Source organism: Mustelus asterias, unplaced genomic scaffold, assembly GCF_964213995.1.
Source record: "Mustelus asterias unplaced genomic scaffold, sMusAst1.hap1.1 HAP1_SCAFFOLD_35, whole genome shotgun sequence".
In the NCBI taxonomy this organism is placed as follows: domain Eukaryota; kingdom Metazoa; phylum Chordata; class Chondrichthyes; order Carcharhiniformes; family Triakidae; genus Mustelus; species Mustelus asterias.
Genome location: NW_027590117.1, coordinates 3,806,621 through 3,828,900, shown reverse-complemented (window position 1 = coordinate 3,828,900; position 22,280 = coordinate 3,806,621). Strand labels below are relative to the sequence as shown.

At 44.4% G+C, this 22,280-nt stretch overlaps 4 non-coding genes across 4 annotated transcripts; 2 read left to right on the top strand and 2 right to left on the bottom strand.

Moving 5' to 3' along the window:
• Positions 1–2,315: 2,315 nt before the first annotated feature.
• trnam-cau (transfer RNA methionine (anticodon CAU)) lies at positions 2,316–2,387 on the bottom strand. Its single transcript has one exon. It is a non-coding gene; the product is annotated as a tRNA-Met (tRNA).
• A 6,756-nt stretch (positions 2,388–9,143) lies between these two features.
• On the bottom strand, positions 9,144–9,227 carry trnal-cag (transfer RNA leucine (anticodon CAG)). Its single transcript has one exon. It is a non-coding gene; the product is annotated as a tRNA-Leu (tRNA).
• A 5,705-nt stretch (positions 9,228–14,932) lies between these two features.
• Positions 14,933–15,014, top strand: trnas-gcu (transfer RNA serine (anticodon GCU)). The gene has a single exon. It is a non-coding gene; the product is annotated as a tRNA-Ser (tRNA).
• A 1,833-nt stretch (positions 15,015–16,847) lies between these two features.
• Positions 16,848–16,920, top strand: trnag-ucc (transfer RNA glycine (anticodon UCC)). Its single transcript has one exon. It is a non-coding gene; the product is annotated as a tRNA-Gly (tRNA).
• Positions 16,921–22,280: the final 5,360 nt, after the last annotated feature.

The following is a 22,280-nucleotide window of genomic DNA, read 5'->3' as shown; positions in this document are numbered from 1 at the left end:
TGAATCTGTATCCACCGCACTTTCCAGCAGTGTATTCCAAACTTTAAACTCTCACTGTGTGAAAAATGTTTTCCTCGTCTTCCTGTTCCTTCCTTTGCTCATGATGTTCAATCTGTTCTCTCTCATTCTTCATCATTCCACAAGTGGGAACAGTTTGTCCCTATCCATTCTGTCCAGACTTCTCATGACTTTTAATACCTGTAAGTGGAACCCCTGATGGAGTGGTAAGATATTTAAACCAGTAGACATGAAGGCATGGATACAACTCGCAGCATTCAGTTAAATGACTTTTAAATACGTTTATGAGCTAACACGAAGTAATGTGAGATGCAGTAATTTAATTCAAATGAGTAATTATGATTGTAAAATACATATGCGGATATTTTGAATGGATTATTATTGACTTCAAGGAAGTTACCAATTGGCAGTAAACCAATCCAGATCACCCTTTGTCAAAGGGTCATCTGGACTCGATACACGAGCTCATTTCACTCCTTACAGATGCTGCCAGACCGGCAGAGATTTTCCAACATTTTCTCTTTTGGTTTCAGATGACAGCATCCGCAGTAATTTGGTGTTATCTTAGAGTTGTACTAATGCACCTCATTTAGAGTTGTAGGTCTGAGAAACGTTACTAATGAAATGGATTAGATACTTTGGAACTGTTTCCCTTTTACTTTTCATTGTCTCTCTATAATCTTCCTACCAGAATGAATCACTTCACAATTCTCAGCTTTGAATTTCATCTGTAACTTGTCCACGCATTCCGTCAACTTGCCGATGTCCTTTTTGAAGTTTTACACCAGGCTCCTCACACGTCACGATGCTTCCAAGTTTCACATTGTCCACAAATTCTGAAATTGTGCCCTGTGCACCATTACCTCTGTCTAATATACCCTGGTGCATGTTCACAGTATCTACACCTTGTGTGCATATCAAACTGGGTTGAGGCTTAAAACAGAAAAGAGGAGCCAATGCAGATACCTGCCTGCATATTCCACGTAAATGCTGCAGAATTGTAGTCAAGTGGTTTTGTTATTATTGTTCAGAGGAAGTAACAGAGGGTGGTTTCGATCCATCGGACTCTGAGCAATGGGCCAAGCACTCTTCAGCTGCGCCACTCTGCTACAGAAAGTCCATCTTCGCTTCCACCCGCCCCACCCCCGCCCCCCCCGCCTCCGCTCCCCAGTCTCAGCCCCCTCACTCCTCCCCCACGACCCCTGTCCCCTTCTCCCTCCTCCCCTCCCCCTCCCCTTCCTCCCCCGTTCCCCCTCCTTCCCCTTCCCCTCCACATGCCTTCCCCTCCTCACCCCTCGCCCTCCCCCCTCCCCCGCTCCCTCCTCTCCCCTGCTCCCTCCCCCCTTTCCCCTCCCGCTCCCCCTCCCATCTCCCCCTCCCCCTCCCTCTCCCCCTCCCCCTTCCATTCTCCTCTCCCCTCTCTTTCTCCCCGTCCCCCCTCCCTCCTTCCCACTCCTCCCTCCCCCCTCTCCTCCTCCCCCTCACCCTACCCCCCACCCCCGCTGCCTATCAGTGGAATCAGTCAGATATTAAATTCCACACTTTTGTTTAACACCATCACCAGTTTCAGGAGGCTCAGTCTGGCTACACAATTCCACTGCATTACACCAAGAATAAAGGGTCAGAGAAAGACACACACAAAAGCAGCCAAAGAGGTTGTTTGTTCACGTGTAACGACAGTCACGGAATTGATCACTGATGTTTGAAAGGAGTTTTCTCTTGTAAATATGTTTATAAATATATTTCCCGCTGTGTAACTGTGCTCTCTGCTGTTCAAAGATGTTCACTGTTGTTGTGCAAAGTGTTTCACTGTTTTTCCTGCTGTGCTCTATGATATAGAGTTTTACAACATGGAAACAGCCCCATCGGCCCAACCTGTCCATGCCGCCCAGTTTTTTACCACCGAGCGATTCCCAATCGCCCGTGTTTGCCCCTCCAGACCCATCTTACCCATGTAACTGTCTCAATTGTTGTTGAGAGATGATTTCTGCTGTTGTGTAAGATGCTCCGCTGTTGTGTTTCCGGCTGTGTAAATGTTTTTTTTTCTATTCTGTTAATATGGCCCCTGCTCTGCAAATGTGTTCCATGTTGTTTGAGAAGATTCTCCGTGAAGATGTTTCTGTCAGTAAATTGTTGCATGTTGTGTTAAGATGTTCCCCGTTCGTATGCTTTCTTGCATATAAAATTGATTCACTGCAGATTGAGGTTTTTTGGAGAAAAGAGAAGCCGATGTAAATACCTGTCTGCAGACTCCACGGAAAAGCCACAAGTCGTTTAATTGTCAGTGATAATAGGAATAGCAGAGGATGGTTTCGATCCATCGACCTCTGGGTTATGGGCCCAGCACGCTTCCGCTGCGCCACTCTGCTCCGGCAAGTGCCCTTTCTGCTGCCTATCAATATAGTCAGGCAGATTTTCGCTCCTGTATCATTTAATACACGTTCCAGTGTCAGGACGCTCAGCCACTGCATCAAAGCGAGAATAAAACAGAGAAAAACACACAACAGTAGTAAGAGAGATTGTCTGGACACGTAACGACAGGCAAAGGTGATGGGAAACCGGCAAAGCACGGACTTGGAAAATCGATCTCTATTTTTAAAGGAATTTTCTGTTGCAAGTACATATTTGTAAATATATTTCCTGCTGTGTAACTCTGCTCTCTGTTGTTGAGAGGTGCTTTCTGCTGTTGTGTAAAATGTTTCCCTGATGCTGTCAATATCTTTCCGGTTGTATAAATATGATCCATGTTGTGCACTTTTTTAAAATGTTCTGTTAATATATGCCCTGCTCTGTAAACGTGTTCCGTGTTGTGTGAAAATATTCTCCGTGAAGATGTTTTCTGTTCGGCAGAAAGATGATTAACTGGTCTCATAATGTTCCATATTGGGTTAAAATGTTGCACGTTGTGTTAAGATGTTCTCTATTCTTGTATAAAACTCTGGTTAAACTGCAACTGGATAACGATCGCCCAATTTCGACTGCATTTTACCCTCTGTTAGTGAATGTGATTGGGGGATTCAGATTGTATCCAAACATGCACGTGAGTGAGATTTGTTCTGTATCTATCTGTCTCCGGTTGTAGTTGCGAGAGTTTATTTGTTTTATTCATTTCGAGAGGTGGGCATCACTGAAGAGGCCAGCATTCATTGCCAATCCCCAACTGACATTCGAAAGGTGATGGTTTGCTGCTTTCTTGAACGGCTGCAGTCCATGAGGTGTCGGTACAGCCACAGTGCTGTTCGCCATACAGTCTTTCAGAATTTTGCCACTCTGACAGCGAAAGAGCCGCGATGTATTTCCAAGTCAGGATGGTGAGTGGCTTGAGGGGGAGCTTGCAGTGCTGGTGTTGCCATGTATCTATTGCCGCTGTCCTTCGAGATGGTAAGAACATAAGAAATTGGCGCAGGAGTAGGCCATCTAGCCCCTCGAGCCTGCCCCGCCATTCAATAAGATCATGGCTGATCTGATAGTGGTTTAGTTCCACTTACCCGCTCGCTCCCCAAAACCGTGAATTCCCTTATTGATCAGAAATCTATCCACCTGTGACTTAAACATATTTAACGAGGTAGCCTCCACTGCTTCAATGGGCAGAGAATTCCAGAGATTCACTACCCTCCGAGAGGAGAAGTTCCTCCTCAACTCTGTCCTAAACTGACTCCCCCTTATTTTGAGGCTGTGTCCTCAAGTTCTTGTTTCCTTTCTAAGTGGAAAGAATCTCTCTGTCTCTACCCTGGTGAGGTGGTGGGCTTGTGGGTGCAGTCTAAGAAGAGTAGATGAAGAAATATTGCTCCCATTGCCTGAGGAGAGAAGGATCACTTTTAATGTGCAGAGTATTTAGGACCTGGGATGCACTGCCTGAGAGGGTGGCAGAGGCAGCATCAAATCAGGGCTGTCAAGGAGGAATGGAATCAGCACCTGAAGTGAAAGGATTTCCATGGTTATGAGACAAGGACGGGAAAGGGATGAGCTGAGTTGTTCTTGTACAGACCAGCATAGAGACAAAGGGCCGAATGATCTCCCTCTCTTTGCTGTATCCATTCTAAGATTCGAGGTGTATGAGTGTTGGACTCATTCTGTATCGCTCTGTCTCTGGTGCGACATATGTGTGTGATGTTCATTATGAATCTCTCTGAGAGACTTAGCAAATCTGTACACATTCTATCTGGAAGGTACATAATTGAAACAGGGCCTTTGTTCTAATTAGTACATGATTCCACACTATCCTCTACTAAAACTCTTCAACGTAACATCATCTGCTTATCTCTGAAATTCATTCTCCATCGTCTCATTACCGAGATTTTCCTTTCGTACATCTGTGCTAGTCGACTCAACTGCTCCAGGTAATAGCAAATTCGAAGTCATACTGACTGCATTTAAAAGTACATTAATATTGATTTCTCTATGGAATGTAATGCCGATATCCAATCATTAACTCCTGTTTGATCTGTCTCTGCAACAACGACAGTTAAGATGCATTTTTCCGCTCTACTGCAGTTCTGTATTGCGGCCAATGGATGTCAGCACACTCTGGTAGGCTGAAGTTCAGACATCAGAGAGGGACACAACAGACAAGAATTGTTCACATCATATTGAACCTAGGACTGCGCAATTTAGAAATACTAAATCTTTTGGCCATTTCATTTTGAAATCTACCAGTACGCTGCTTCCCTCTGTATTCGTCATTTAAATCCTGATAAACGAGCAAGGCTATGCTTATAATTGAATGTATTAGTGTCGGTTCGCATTTTATTTGGAACCAAATGGCATTTGAATAATTAGCTTAGTTAGAATTTCATTCAGCAACAGTTTAATTATTAGTACAAACCTATTAAAGCATATTTTTCAGAAAGTTTTACCTGTTTCTGATTGGGGATATTATATAGAGAGAAATTTGCTTTTCATAATATATATTACTGACCTATATCTGGGTGCTTAGGTTTCGATCTCAAAATTTGTCAGTGGTGCAAAATTTGAAAATATTATGATTTTTAGTGAGGAGGATATTGATAATCTGCAAGAAGATATAGACAGTCTGGTGGAATGGGCAGACACGTGACAGATACAAGTTAATTAATGTAAGGAAGTGTGAAGTGATGCATTTTGGTCCGAAGATCGAGGAGAGGTGATATAAAATAAAGGATACACCTTTACCCGTCCTAATCCCCATTGCACCTTTACCATGCCAAGATTCCACAGTCTATTCACCCATCACAGAACCCATTGAATATCCAGCCTGCAGTCTACATTGCACAATCTACTTGCACATTCATCATTCAACATTTTACACTCCCATTTTCCGATGTACCTTCACCTTGCAACATCTCCCTGCGCCGTCTCACAAGCCAGCCAACGTCGCACCTCCACTCTGTCCATTGCCCATGCTAGGCTTATCCTGCCCAGTCCGCATTGTGTTTTATTTTGCTCAGTTACAATGCCCAGATTGCACAACGTTCCAACTTTTATATTCTCCATTAATAATAAATGAACAAATAGAACCATCCCTTGATTAAACACTGTCACCTTTTAGTGGGTGAATTTCATGAAGTCCTGTGTGTGGTTCCCTCCTTGACCTTGATGCTTCTGTACAAATGTAGTCAAAGGAAAATTATCCAAATATATCTTCAATTCTCCTGCTCATTCACAAGGAAATGAGCGGGTGATGGATACAGTTTCAATAGTAGCTTTAAAAGATAGAGAATGGATTTACAAATTTAAAATCCAAGGGAGAGATCAATGCCTGGAGTTGTTTTCAGGCTGTGGCGACGAGAATAACAATGCACATTTTCAATTTGAATTGTTCAAAATACTAGAATGGAATATCTATTTTGGATGAAAGGAAACTTTAAATTGTGCAACTGTGCTGTGCTTCAGCGGCTTGTCATATAGTCATAGCGGTTTACAGCATGAAAACAGGCCCTCGGACAACTTGTCAATGCCGCCTTTTTATCAAAACGCCAAAGCTACTCCCAATTGCCCGCATTTGGCCCATATCCCGCTATACCCATCTTACCCATGTAACTCTCTAAATGCTTTTTAAAAGACAAATTTGTACCCGCCTCTACTACTGCATCTGGCAGCTTGTTCCAGACACTCACCACCCTCTGTGTGAAGGAAATTCCCCCTCTGGACCCTTTTGTATCTCCCCCTCTCACCTTACAGCGATGCCCTCTCATTTTAGATTCCCCTACCTTTGGGAAAATATATTGACTATCTAGCTGATCTATGCCCCTCATTATTTTATAGACCCCTCAGCCTTTGACAGTCCAGAGACAAAAGTGCCAGTCTATCCTGCCTCTCCTTATAACTCAAACCATCAAATCCTGATAGCATCCTAGTAAATCTTTTTTGCACTCTTTCTAGTTTAATAATATCCTTTGTATAATAGGGTGACCAGAACTGTATACAGTATTCCAAGTGTGGCCTTACCAATGTCTTGTACAACTTCAACAAGACGTCCCAACTCCTGAATTCAATGTTCTGACCAATGAAACCAAGCATCCCGAATGCCTTCTTCACCACTCTGTCCACCTGTGACTCCACTTTCAAGGAGCTATGAACCTGTACCCCAAGGTCTCTTTTACAGGAATCTCCATTCATCCATCACCTGCTGAGCATATCCAGCATTTTCGGTTTTTGATTCTGGTTTCCAGCTTCCAGCTTTGCGTTGTGTTCTGTGCAGGTGTTTAACTGGAACAGGGAACAGATTCTGATCAGCGCTGTGACAGATAGAGTAGAATGTGCCCCCGACTATCAAGCCTGTGAGATTATATTCCGAGCTGTCCACGAGAATAAGGAAGAGAAAGAGGGAGGATCATTCTGTGATGGACAGATTTCATGTACAAAGGACAAAATGGTCTGTATTCCCACAGCTGTTTTAACAGACATAAGATGTAGCAACATGACTTGCAAATAATAAAGTCCCTCTTCACAGTCCTTGACTTTTTAACTACGAGATTGTTGAACTTTCCACATTGTCAAAAATCCATATATGGACAAGTAAAGCAAACTTCCAGCATGTGGCGCTTTGGGTAGCGCGTTAGACAGCTAAATAATGGCAAGTCAGCCATTCAAAGGTTGTGGGTTTCAGGCCCACCAGAATCGGACTTGGGGTCCCATTAGTCGAAAGCAGGTTGCTGCTCCGTTGATGTGATTCAGCTTCGGCACCGACATTTCCTGCTCTGCCATCTCTCCATGCTGCTTCTGTTTATTGGCTCCCAGGGAAACCACTGACTCAAAAATAAATCGCAAACCCCGGGAGCATTTTTAAAGTGTGACACGACGTTCGCTGGTTGGGTTAGAAATAGTAGCATCTTTTTCAATTAGATATTTCGCTTCTTTTGAAGATCACGAAGATTAAACAACACACACGTGCAACAACAACAACTTATAAATAACTACAATCAATAAATAAATATCAGTGCCCTGCAACCTGGTGGTGTTATTCTGACGTGTCTGCTGCGCTTGTCCTTCTAGGCTGTCGTGGTCGTGGGTTTGGAAGGTGCTGGCAAAGGAGTCTTGCTGTGTTGCTGCAGTGCATCTTGTAGATGGCGCAAACTGCTGCCATTGTGTGTCGGTAGTGGAGGGAGTGAAGCTTTATGCATGGGAAGCGAATGAAGTGGGATGCTTTGTCCTGGCTGGTGCCAAGTTTTTGCAGTGCTGTTCAAACTGCATTCATCCAGGCAAGTTATCTCAGGAAACCAGGTGCTCCGGTTTCCTCCCACAGTCCAAAGATGAGCAGGTTGGGTGGATTTGGCCATGCTGGATTGCCCCTTGGTCACCAAGGTGTTTGTATCGGTAGATTAGCGGGGTGGATGCGTGGTTCTGCGGGAATAGGTCCTGTGTGCGATTCTCTGTCGGAGAGTCGGGACAGACTCGATGGGCAGAATGGTCTCCTTCACCACTGTCGGGATGGTGTGATTCTAAGGCGATTTGACTCTGTTCGAAATTCCCTGAGAAAACAATGGAACGCTATGTTTGTAGAACTTGGAGAATTGGATTTACTGCAAATTAAATGTTTTTTTACTGCAAGATGATGAAAGTACCTGGATCACGTCAATAAATAGTCAAGATATTCGAGGAGACTCTCGAACTATGTTTTTTTATCGTTGTAGATTATCCACTGTGAAGGGAAAGACAAAATTGACAAGCAAGAAATGGATATTGCGACTTACGTAGTTGCAAAGTTCACTGGAAAGGAATCAGAGGATCTGAATCCAGAATCTTCTGATTTACTAAATCGGTGCTTTAACCAACTAAGCCACAGAGCCTGATACCGCTCTTCGAGGGTACATCAGAATGCTGGAAATACTTTCCAGATCTGGTGGTATTAGTGAAAAAAGAGATATTACCAGATCTGTAACGTACCTCTGAAAATAGAGATAGTTCACATTTCAGATGCAGACCTTTCACGGGAATGACCGGTTCTCTCTCCAAAGATGCTATGGGATCTCGGATAGATTCATGAAAGAAAAATAACTGAATCCGACAGTGGCCCATCGAGACTGCACCGATTTCCCTGTAAACCTTTCAAATCCGCCTTTCCCCGACACCCGCCCACCAGGGTCTCAGGGGAGGTGCTCCTTAGGAATTCACAAAAGAAAGCACATCAGAGGGAATCACACAAATCACTCAGTGAAACACTTCCACTAAACATTGAGAGTTTTATCGTGAGCTTGGTTCCACTTACTGTTTTCAGACACACATCTGGTATAAAAGTAGCCGTGTTCAGGATGTGATTCACACACAGTTTTCTGCTCTGAAGGCAGTTGTGCTCCTTCTGTGGCACGAGGTGATTTTTTAAAAAGTACTTTATTCATACGGGATATGTGTGCCGCTGGCGCGAGAAACATTTATTGTCCAAATTAATAATCTTTGAGTAATTGGCGATGAATTCATTCTGGTGCCGCTGCAGTCCATGTGGTATATGTACACATACACTCCTGTTCGGGAGGGAGTTGCAAGATTGTGAGTCAGCCAGGGGAACGGTGATACATTTCCAAGTCAGGATGAAGTGTGTCTCGGAGTGGAACTCACAGGTGGTCGTTGTTTCTCAGCATCAGCTGCCCTTGTGCTGCCAGGTGAGAAATTTCTTGGGTTTGGATGCTGCTTCGCGAACGAAAAATCACTGTCAGGAGTGGGATTTGAACCCACGCCTTCCAGAAGAGACTGCGATCTGAACGCAGCGCCTTAGACAGCTCGGCCATCCTGACTACATTAGCCAAGTGTAAAATTTCTGCACAAGTCGATCTGAATTCCACCTTTATTGTCATTACATTTATAACTCGATGTATTTTTCCATTTTTGAACCCTAACCAGAGTCCTGTATCTGAGTCCCATCCTTTCCCAAGCCGCCGGGGGCTGAGGAGCTTCTCATTGCTGGATTGCGCTGTTTGCTCAAATCAACAAAGACCCAATTCCCGCCCTACCTGTTCCTTACACGAAGGTGTTGAGAGTGTCAGATCTGAGCAACGTGAAGTATCCAATCGGAGAGTTATATCCTGGCGACAGGAATATCTCTCCACAGCTGCTTTCGGAGCTGCTGAATATTTCCAGCATTTCCTCTTTCTGATTTTGTCCCTTCATTACAGGAGTTCATTTACTGACAACCCAAAACTTGTCTCGAGGGCGCAGGTCCAGACATACCTTTTCTGTGATCTTCACACAGACAAGTTCACTCTTCACTTTCCAACTCACAAGCTTTAAAATCGGCTGCTTCCACACTCAGCACCCTGCGGCATTGCCTTCAACCCTCACCCCACCCTCCACCCGACCACCAGGGTCTCAGTAGTACAAATGCTTCTTGGGAATTCACAAAAGCAAGGGGATCACAGTGTTTGTGAGGGAATATTAAAGGTTAATCCACACTCACAAACGGACTGATTATGTGAGAATCTCTCTCTCTCACGTACACACACACAGACCACCACCACCACCAAGGCAAATGGTGAAATTTCATCAATTAAGAACATCTGGGATTAAAAGTCTGACGACCATGGATCGATTGTCAAAAGGAAGACAACTGCTTCACTAATGTCCTTTAAGGAATGAATATTTTAACTGGTTTGGACCTAAATGGGGCCCCCGACACACAGCAACTTTGGTGACTCTAAGCTGCCCTCTGAGGTGACCTATCAAGCCGCTCAGTTCAAGGGAAATTTAGGATGGGCAATAATGCGGGCCCAGCCAGCGACACCCACATACCAGAAATGAATAAACAACATAAATCGGTGAGTCAAAATGAGGGGATACAGAAACTCAGTTGCAGTACCAAAAGTTGAAAGAGACAGAATTCATTGAGAAACCATGTTTCAGTTCCGGAAGCTGACAGTCAGAACAAGTCACTTCTCCACGCACAGTTTAACTGATCGAATCAGAAAGATCCCAATCTTCATTGAGCAGCAGATAATGCAAAACACAGTCTGAATACAGACAGATGCACCAGAAAAAGCATTCCTTCTGGTTGCATCACAGCTTGGTGCGGCTCCTGCTCTGTCCAGGACCGCAAAAAATCTACAAAGTGTCGTAAACAAAGCCAGTTCATCACGCAAACCAGTCTGCCATCCATTGACACGCCGCGTTGCCTTGGAAAAGCAGCGAGTTGAAGCAGCCACACACCGTGGACAGATTATCTTCCCCCGGCTTCTGTCGAGAACTGGATACAAAAATCTGAGGGCAGGCAGGAACCAAGTAAAGAACAGCGTCTTCCTTGTTATCATCAGAATTTTGATTGGACCTATCTCGTATTAATTTGATCTTTCTCTACATGTTGCTGTGACTGTAACTCTACATTGTGCGCTCTCTTCTTTCCTTCGCTATGTATGGTATGCTTTGTCTGCGTAGCATGTAAGAAACAATACTTCTCACTGTGTACTAATGCATGTGACAAGAATAAATCAAATGAAATAAAATCAAAGAATATGACACAGATATAAAGATAAAGTCACCGTAGTTGCAAATGACCAGAGGCTGCTTTCCCCCTCAAAAGGGAGAGCTTACTTGTGGCGATTTAACCCAAGGGTTACCATACCTCAGGCGACAGGCAATGCTTGGAATATCTAATGTGCGATCGAATAGTACATCTGGATTTTCTTTGCAGAAAATTTGTATCAAAATCCTGATGTTGTTTTTAAATCCGGGGATAATATACGGCTGTTACAAACTGCCCTGCCACCTTCAATGATTTGTACACAGGTCCATATATTTCCCGCTGTTCCTGTTTCCCCTTTTGGAATTATATCATTTATTTTGTATTGTCTCTTTGCGTTCTTCCCACCAAAATGAATCACTTAATCCGCCACATGTCCTCCCATTCCACTAAGCTGTCTGTGTCCTTTCAGAGTTCGACTGGAATTTCTGTAGCTCTTTTCAGAACCAAAGGGCGTCCCAAATCATTTCACTGATAATAAAGGATTTTTGAAATATAGTCATTGTCCAATTGCTGAACTTTTGAACTGTCTGTTCGATACGTCAGAAATTCCCATATGGGGATGGGGAATAAGTGCACCAGGTGTGGCTCTGTGACGCAACGGATAGTGTGTTAGATTCCTCGTCATTGTCTGGCGAGACAATCAAAGGTAAACTTTGAAGAAATCAGCTGTTCATAAACTGGTTTGTTAGATGTTGGTTATAGTTGCGATGACCGAGTTGTTCAGGCGTTTGATTTAAAATCTAACGTGGTTCACCGCGCATGTTCAAGCCCCCAGGGTTTCGAGAGTGGATGAAACTGTTCATTTTCTTTTATCACCTCCAGAGGGCTGATCACTGACTGGAAAACTGATCGCCATTCCTTTTGGATTTTGTGAAGATATCGACGAAATATTGAGTGAGCAGATGGAAAAGAAGACGATAACAATGTCTGTTTGACTTCTGTATTTTGGGAGCCGATCGTGGCTCTGCGAGGAGAAAGGGGTGAGGTCAGAGGTGCGGGAGATGAATAGGGCACGGTTGAGCGCCCAACCAAACACCGAGGGTCGGGGTGGAGGCACCTTGGTTTCAGGAAGTTGGAGTCCATGTCAGGAGCGCCGATTTGGAAAGAATCTTAGAATCATAGAAACCCTACAGTGCAGAAGGAGGCCATTCGGCCCATCGAGTCTGCACCGACCACAATCCCACCCAGGCCCTAACCCCACATATTTTACCCGCTAATCCCTCTAACCTACGCATCTCAGGACTTTAAGGGACAATTTTTAACCCGGCCAATCAACCTAACCCGCACATCTTTGGACTGTGGGAGGAAACCGGAGCACCCGGAGGAAACCCACGCAGATACGAAGAGAATGTGCAAACTCCACACAGACAGTGACCCGAGCCGGGAATCGAACCCAGGACCCTGGAGCTGTGAAGCAGCAGTGCTAACCACTGTGCTACCGTGCATCAGGGTAACAGTTCCGACTGAGGTGAACAAACTAGGAGAATGGGGATGGCGTCCTTACAGGGAGCGGGGTATGAGGATCTGTACTCGGCGTGTGAGTCGGTGGGGCTTTAGTTACTGGTGGTCAGTCTATCTAGAATTGGAGGCAGACAGGTCAAGGAAGGGAAGGGAAGTGTCGGATTTGGACCATGCGAAAATACGAGGGTAGAAAATGGAAGCAAAATCGCTATTTTTTCCAGGCGCAGATGAGAGCAGGAAGCAGCACCGATACAGTCATCGACGTAACGGAAAAAGAGTTGGGGGGTGGGAAGAGGGGGTGGCGGGGTGGGGGGGGGGGGGGGGGGGCGGTGGCGGTGGCTGAACAGGACTGGAACCAGAAATATTCCACATACTCCACAAAAATCACTCACTTTCAGGCGCGTAACCGGAGCCGAACGGTGCCTTTTGTGATGCTATCTGAAGATTACAGTTTCCAACCCAGTCACTTTGTACAGAAATCTGGTGGAACCTCCTCAAAACTGAGCCTGTTGACTGAAATCCACTATTTCTTTCAGAAATTGCAGGGAGCTTTCTCAGAATTACTTCCCTTGTAACTTTGTCCATTTAATTCTCATTATCTTAGAAGTTTTGATCCGAACAATTCCACAATATCTGTTTGATCTGGATAAATTATTGATGTTCCCAACTCGAACAAAATGATTTGTTATCAATCGGCCAATGGGAATTCTGTGGATGGAATTCTAATGTCCTCAGGAAGAGGTTTAATAATGAGCTGAATGAACTGTTTTTGTTCACAGGGATGAAAGGTTATGTCACTGGGCTGGCAATCCAGAGGTCCGGACTAATATTTGGGGACACGGAGTAAATCCCACCACGGCAGCTTGCAAAATTCAAATTCACGGATTTAATACATAGAAACATGGATAGAAAACAGAAACAGGAGTTGGCCATTCGGCCCAAATAAAGCGGGAATTGAATGCAAGCTTCAGAAATGGCTGCCTTGAAATTTCCGTCGATTGTTTTCCAGAGACAACATCACAGAACAACAGAGAACATGTCACACAACAGGACACGCCTTTACAGAACCGAGAAAACTTCTGCTCAAGATGGATCATATTTACACAACAGGGAACACATTTACACAACAGGGAACACATTTACACAACAGGGAAGAATTTGACACAACCACAGTGAAGATCTGTCAACGACAGAGTCACCGTTCCACAACGGAGAGAACAGTTACACAGCACAGAACACAGTTAAACAGCAGGAAATAGATTTCAAAACAGGGCCTGGCTTTGTGTAACAGAAAACAGCTTTTCAGAAATAATCATGTTTTCCATCTCAGTATCTTGCTGGTTTGCTCGGCACCTTTTCTGTCTGTCATTGTGTGTGTATCCTGATAGTCTCTACTGCTTTTCTGTGTGTCTTTCTCTATCTGTTACACTCGAGGTGATGTCATGTGTTATTGTCCAGCCAGGGTGTGCTTCCCACCACGGAGGTTGTTGTTTTAAATCAATAGATGTCCAAAGATGTGCGGGTTCGGTTGATTGGACAGGTTAAAAATTGCCCCTTAGAATTCTGAGATGCGGAGGTTAGAGGGATTAGCGGGTAAATATGTGGGGGTAGGGGCTGGGTGGGATTGTGGTCGGTGCAGACTCGATGGGCCGAATGGCCTGCTTCTGCACTGTAGGGTTTCTATGTTTCTATGTTTCTAATAGTTGTCGGACTGCCGCGCAACAATCATAGGCAGGAAGCGATTATGTTTTGGAGCAGAGTGTCGCAGCGGAAGCGGCCCGTAACCAAGAGGTAGATGGATCGAAACCACCCTTTGCTATCGTGTTTTCACTCGCATCAAAAAGGCATATTCGGCTGCTGTCCAATAGCAAATCTGGATTTTCTCGGCAGCAAATTTGCTTCGTCATGTTGATTTGTGTTACCGTGAGTGGCACAGCGCATTTGTCCCAGGTTTAGTTCAGTTGGCTGTGCAGCAGATTCAGCCAACAGCTCCCGATCATTTCCCGTATCGGTTGAGATTATTGATACAGGCCCCGCCTTCTCAGCCTTGCTCCCCGCCTGAGATGTGAATCCTCCGGTCAAATCACCAGAAGTCAGCTCTCCCCGAGATGTCCGCTGAATCATCTCGGACCGTGGACGTTGCTTTAAATTTACAAACAGCAAAAATATGACCTGCTCGTGGAAACCGGAGGTATCCCTAAAATATCATTTCATCATAATTTTGAAATGTATCATTTCGCGAACATTTGCAAACAATCAACTTTCCCCGGATGCAGAGTGCAAAGACCAACTGCAGAAATCCTCCAGGAGCCTGACGTGAATTAAACACGCAACCTTCTGACCTGGAGGGACCTGATAAATTAACTGTCTCCCTCTTTACTTTCTATGGATTTACATCGAATGGAAGAGTTACAACGAACCGAGATTAACGAGAGAGCAGGAACACAACATTGTCCTGCGGGAGAAATGTCCTCTTGTTGCGGGTGTTAAGAGCACAAGAGCTGGTTTGGGGGAGTGGAGACGCATGCCGAGGTGGCCGAGTGGTTAAGGCGATGGACTGCTAATCCATTGTGCTCTGCATGCGTGGGTTCGAATCCCATCTTCGTCGTAGGTGCATTTTCTCCGTCTTCGTATTGACCCACTGATGACTTATTTTGAGGTTTCCGAACAAACGTGAAGTTTCGACCGAGTTCTGCAGGTATTTGGGGTGAATAATCCAGCACCATTCCATATTCCTCATCCAAATGAGAAACTCAATTCAAATCAGGACACCAGCTTTGGGCAGGCGTTTGCCACCAGGAGAACATGTGGTTTCAGAAGCTCCAAAACAGGCTCCAGCTTCATTTGAGGCACCAGTTGCGGATTTTGTCTTTCCAGAATCGGACGTTCCGCCATGAAAATTAGTGCCGGGTTAGGTGGAATGGTCATGTTCAATTGCCCCTTACTGTCACGAGCATGAGCATGTTAAATATGTGGGGTTACGGGCCTGCATGGGATTGCTGATGGCGCAGGCTCGATCAGCCGAATGGCCTCCTTCTGGACTGTAGGGATTCTATGAAGTTCAGGGCGACAGTTTCACGTCTTTGAGAATTTCTCCAACTGTTCTCGGATAAGATTAAAACTTCTAACCAGTCAATGCCTGTTTGAGGACTGGCAAGGAATAGGGCTGACATTGAATAGGTTCATATTGAATTAGTTACAGCAAATTGATTCTTTAAGAGGTGTTGGTGCAATGCTTTCACAGAGACTGTCATAGTGCCTTTTTTTGTTCAGTAATTTTGTTAATCTACTTGGAGCGGGTGCAGTTTGTCAACATCTGTGCCTCTTGCTTGGCCACCTCTGTGGGCAGCAGCAGCTCCAAGAGTCAAGTGGGCGAGGGTGGTGACTGTGTGAGCATTCGATCAAGGTTCCTGGCCATCACATTGGTGACTTATTTAATTAGCTATCGCAGGTCAGAACAGTACAGAACAGGACATCTGAAATGAAATTCATTCAAGATTCTCATTATTCATGAGTTATTAATGGAAATATTTATTCGATTTGCTTCCTGTGTAAACTTTGTTGCAATGAAAGAATAGGCCTCAAAGCTATTCAATGAATTCTCAGTCAGAAACAACAGTTAAAAGGGGTGTTAAACTGTGCAGAAAAACGCGACAGCCAAGATCAGTTTACAAATTGTGTTATGGACACACCTTCGTGAGCAACGAAAGTAATTCCGTAATTATAACTAATGAAAATAACAACCTATTTAACAGAGTAAGCGATGGTGGTGTAGTGGTGCGCATGGTTGCTTTCCAAGCAGTTAGCCTGGATTCGGTTCCCGCCCTGAGCACTGGTCATTTATTTCGGTCCTTATCTACGGCCTCTTGCGTTTCAAATCATGTGGTCAAAAACAGTTCAAACGCAGCATTTGCCGAAAATGAAACAAAAAAGGACGTCCCGTTTAAATATTATTTATTCGGACGGAAAATTCCGCTTCAAATTCTCTCTGCAGAAAAAAATATTGAGGAGGAAGAAGTCTCTCTGCTAATGAATGAGTTCTCAGTCAGAGACAAAGATATAAAGTAACGGGAACCGAACACAGTTGACCTCCCTGACTGTGATCTCAATAATCCTGATGAAGTCAATATGAACGTTACTGAGGTCGTTGCATCGACTGGCCAATAAACAGCTCCGATGGCAGGGTGGTTCAGGCGTTCGACTTGGAATCTAAATTTGCTTTGATTGGAGACTTTTTTAACCGAAAGAACAGGCCTCAAAACTATTCAATGAGTTCCCAGGCAGGTACAATATTAAAAAGTAGGCTTAAACTGTCCAAAAAACAAGGGTGAACAATTTCAGTTTACAAAATGTGCGTCAGGACCACCTGGTGTCTGAGGAAATCGGCAACTAAGGCACTTCCGTAATTATAACAAATGTAAATAACCATCGTTTAAACATAGCGAGCGGTGGTATAGTGGTGAGCATAGCTGCCTTCCAAGCAGTTGACCCGGGTTCGATTCCCGGCCATCGCATTGGTAATGTAGGGGTTATGACTTTATTTTGTGGACAAAATAAAATTCGAACGCGGCAATTGCCGATAAATACGCTTCCCCTTCTAATTTTATTTATTTCGGACCGAGAATTCGGTTTCAATTTCTTTATCCTGAAACAATGGTGAAATAGAAGAATAATTGAACAAATGAATTCTCAGTCAAACATAACGACACCAAATAAAAATAGAGGAACACATGTCAGCTCACACACTGCTCACTGCACAATCCTGGTGCTTGATGAAGTTAACATGAACATCGCTGAGGTGATTACATCATTTTGAGAGATAAGCAGCTGCGTTGGCCGAGTGTTTAAGGCGTTGGACTCAAAACCATCGATTCCTCGCGAAGGTTCAAACTCTGTGCGCAATGAGCGAGATTGGAAATGTTTAATTGCCTTCTCCAGGGCAGCCCATGATATTGAATTCTAATTTACTGTGGGCTCTTTCTATAAAGACCGGGAACTGTGCTGGCATCGACAATATAGGCCGAATGGCTTCTGTGCTATAACTTCCATGAGAAAAATCATGACTTGAGAAGAAAGAAAAAGAGCAGCACAAGGACAAAACAAGGTCTTATTTCAGAGAATGATTCTTGTGTCATGACACACAAGACATAAGTAATACACTTCATCAGAATACATTGAATGAATGAGAATTTCAAAATGCTGCTTAGATGATGAAATATCATGTTCATTCAAAACATGCTACAAGCTGGACATTACTGGGCGTTCGGTATTCCTGCTTAAAACAGTTTGGAAATGGAACGAACATGTGGAACATAAGGAAGAATAATCATATTGGAACGTTAGTAAAAGAGGATTATAGACAATCATAAGACATCAGGAAATTTCACGTTAGAATTAATTTCAAAATGTCTATGGATTAAGTGGTCACTCAGCCCAGGACTCCAAACACAAGCGAAAAAGTGATGGAATATATTCAGATATTAGAGAATTCTGCAACCAAATCGATGTTGCTTTAAAATCTCCCAATAATTTCTGACAGATCCAACCGAGCTGGGCCGCTCATTGAGAAAGCAGCTGTTGCCATGTTTACGCATCAGATGTATTTCTGGCAGAAAATGATATCCGAGAGTGTGTGGAAAATGTGTGTGAGAGTCAGAACTGGGTCCGAAATGAAACCAGTGGTGTCGGCACAGAGCAACTGAAAGGAAGAGAGCGGATGGTGCAGAGACAAGCTGTTGTCAGCTCCCGGATCCTCCAGCTGTGTTTCTCTCTCCTAACAAACTCTCCCACTGCAATTAAAATTAGACTATCGAGATTCTCAGACTGACTTATTTCTGTTACTGAAATCCGAACGTTTCCTGTCGTGAAAATTCCATCTGAATTCAAGGCAGCAATTCCCACTTCAACCCGTTTCTTTGCTGCATTGATCGCGCTTTTGTCGACTGAAACCTTAAAATCGACCCAAACTTTCCCTTAAATTCTCTCTTCAGGTCTGAGCAGCGCGATCCAATGACAGGAGAATCTTGTGATTTGACACAAGACGGACTGGGAAATCAGCCGCTGAGAGCGGACACACAAACACAGTAACATTAGTCTAACCCAGCCGCCCCTTTAGCACACTCTCGCTGACACAGTGTTCACCTCTGCACATTGACAGGTCAAACTGTGTCTCAGATTGACAGCTCCGAGGACAGGCTTTCCTCTCCTCTCGCTCTGTGCTGTGGATTCGGGGAGAATTATTGGAGTTTCCCAGCTCAGTAACTATTAAAGCCTCTGAGGCTGGCGATGCTCACAGTGTCTGTTCCCCAGATTCGGGGGGCTGCAGCCAATCAGAGTTGTGCCTGGTTTAACCCAGAACTGTTTGAAATTATGATCTTGTTCACAAGCTGAATTCTATTTTTTCAGATGAAGATACAGATGGTTTGCACTCAGTCATTAACCAACAAGATCCCCCCTTCATATACAGTTAACGAGTGGGGGTGGAAGGATAGACATGGACAGAGTGAGTTAGGGCGATGATACACAGACGGCCAGACAATGCCTCAGTGGCTGAAATCCTTGTAAATTCCGGCTTTATCCAGAAAGATTCTCTTGGAGATTCTCACTGATATTGTAACAGAGACACATTATTAATCCCACACTCAGGGACAGTGCTGCATTTTGACAGAAGGGATGGGGAGAGGCAATATAAACTGAATGGCCCAGTTCTGAGCAGTGTGCAGGCTCAGAGTGACCAGAGGTTCAGAGAGATCTTGAAGGAGAGAGGCGAGTTTGAGAGAGTTGTCAGGAAGGCGGATTGGATGCTTGGCTTCGGAAATGGAAGCCATGATGTGGAAATGCCGTCTTTGGACTGGGGTAAACACAGTAAGAAGTAAGCCACCAAATAAATCTGTTGGACTTGAGCCTGGTGTTGTGAGACTTCTTACTTCATAAATGGAGGCATTGAGTATAAAAAATGGGAAGTTATGCTCAATCTTTATAAAGCTCTGCTTAACTACAGCTGTTTTAGGTTTGCACCCAGACCCGGTAACCACACTTTAGAAAGTGTGTGAGGGTCCTTCGGAGATTTACTGCTTTGGATCCAGCGATGATGGATTTTAGCGAAAAGGTTTGGCTGGATAATTCGGATTTTCTCTCTTTGCAGCTGACGGGATTGAGTGGTGATGTAAGAGACGTGTAAAAGAGCATAACACATTGAACACAGGCCAATTTGCTGGATTAGCTGCGAGCAGAAGGATTCAGGGACAGGCAGTGAAGATTTAAGACAGGATGTATAGGAGGCATCGGATCCCAACAGCGCGGAAGGAGGCCACTCGGCCCAGACATTCTGCGCCGACTCACCGACGGAGAATCCCTCCCTGCAACCACAAGTAATTACCCTACTAATCCCCCCGACAAGAAGGGTCAATTCAGCCTGCCCAATCCACCTAATCTGCACATCGTTGGGGATGGGAGTAAACCGGAACACCCGAAGGAAACCCACGCACACGGGGAGAACGTGCAAACTCCACACAGACAGGCATCCAAGAATGTTAGTAATGAAATTCAGTTTTCTGCCAGTTACAAACGCTGGGGATTCCCCTTCAACTTGTGGCATCTGGGAATCAGCGAAGCATCCAAAAATAGGAGTGACAATAAATATAAACACGGTAGGTATTCACATGGTACTGACATTCTGTGCACCATTGCATCTGTTGACCGCATGGCCTAATGGATAAGGCGTCTGACTTCGGCAATCGTAGTGATGATGCTATCAGAAAATTGCAGGTTCGTGTCCTGTCGCGGTCGTTTTATGCAGAAATCTGGTCGAAGTTCCGGAAAAAAACGAAATGTCCTTCTATCGCTGAAAGCTCTGCATTTTCTTGCAAACGTTGCCGGGCGTTATCTGAGAATGCACTTCCTTGTTGTTTTCTTAACTCAATTTTCTAATCTCATTATTTTATTCTCCTCCCAAGAAATCAATCTTATCTTTGAGATCTTAATAAATCATTGATGCTCCCGAATGGAGCAACAGGCTTTGCAGCAAATGGTTTAATCAAATTCTGTGGAGGGAATTCTCACATCCTCAGGAAGAGGTTTAATAATGAGCTGAATGAACTGTTTCTGTTTACAGGGATGAAAGGTTATGTCACTGGGCTGGTAATCCAGAGGCGTGCACTAATCATTGGGAAGACGGAGTAAATCCCACCATTGGTGAAATTTAATTCATTGATTAAATCAATCTGGAATTGAAAGCTAGTATCAGTGATAGCGGCCTTGAAACTGTCGCCGATTGTTGTAAAACCTCATCTGGTTCACCAGTGCACTTTAGATAAAGAAGTCTGCCCTCCATGTGACTGCAGACCCAGAGCAATGAGGGTGACTCTTACCTGCCCTCTGAAATGGCCGAACAAGCCACTCTCAGTTGATGGACAATTAGGGAAAGGCAACAAATGCTGGTCCAGCAGGCGACACCAACAGCCCATAAAAAGTAGAATAGTGATGTAGAAAGAGAATGGCCTGGTAACGGATTGAGAAACTGGATGCTTCTTCTCCTGCAATAACAAGGCTGAGGGTGGTCTGATGCTGGGCTGTAAATTAGTGAAAGATTTTGAAAAATTTCATTTCGATACAATAGGCCAGAGAAGGGCAGATAAAAATGTATCTCACTCTCATTGATGGTTGGTGGTTTTAGCACAATGATGTACATGCGACCAGCGTATCAGCGAATCCTAAGAGTGTGAGAGAAATTCCATCAGTAATGCTTCCCCGCCATCCTCCAGATTGAAGCGAGGCAGCATTCATGCTGGTGACTGGGAGGAGTTTGTTACTCATCGTTGAAAATAGCCAAAACATATCCCTCAATCTACAGCACGCTTTTATGAGGCAGAATGGCGGGAGAGAATAAAGCAACAGAGAAGAAAGCTCTGTGGCCCGAGAATGGGCCTGTTCACTCAGTTGAAGACCCATGGCAGTAATTCACGGCCCTGACTGGGTGTCATCCTCAAATCAAGAGACAGACAACGATAACAACTGCTTGTTACAAAATAACTAACATAAAAAAGCCACGTCCAACATTAATATTGTTAAAACTTCCCGATAGTCTGAACAATTCTTGTTTATTTATACCTCTCTGGTCTGTGAGCTTCGCTCTTCCTGGGTGTGCTGACATCTACTGGCCGCAACCCAGAACTTCAACAAAGGGAAGACGTTCACGTCAAGTGAGGGTGTTCCAGGAATAGGTCAATATGAAGAATTAATAAAGGGGTGTGATTGGATAAACCTCGTAATTTAATCATTAAATCCACTTTAGAAATCAATATTAAATTATCATTGAGTCGGCAGCATTTGCAATTTGCTATCGTCCAGAGCATTGGCAGTTGGCTCGTTGGTCGAGGGGTATGATTCTCGGTTAGGGTAATATTAGTATGCCAGTGCTTCCGGGTTTAAAACCCGGACAAGCCAAGCGATCGTTTATTAAATCGGGAGCAGGTTTGAGGTCATGAGAAATCATTGCAGTGAATATGTCACTGCAGAACACGAGAAGAAACGATCACCAGATTTAAATTTCGTTTGACCATCCAAAGGTACTGGAGGATATGACACGGGAAATTTGCGAAGAGACTGGAAATAATTTTGGGTGGCACAGTGGTTAGCACTCCTGCCTCACAGCGCCAGGGTCCTACGTTCAATTGCGGCCTCGGTTCACTGTTTGTGTGCAGTTTGCACGCTCTCCCCATGTCTGTGTGGCTTTCCTCCCACAGTCCAAAGATGTGCGGGCTAGGCTGATCGGCCTAACTAAATGGACCCGATTGTCAGCGGGATCAGCAGGGTAAATGAGCGTTACTGAACTAGGACCTGGGTGGGATTGTAGTCGGTACACACTCGATGCACC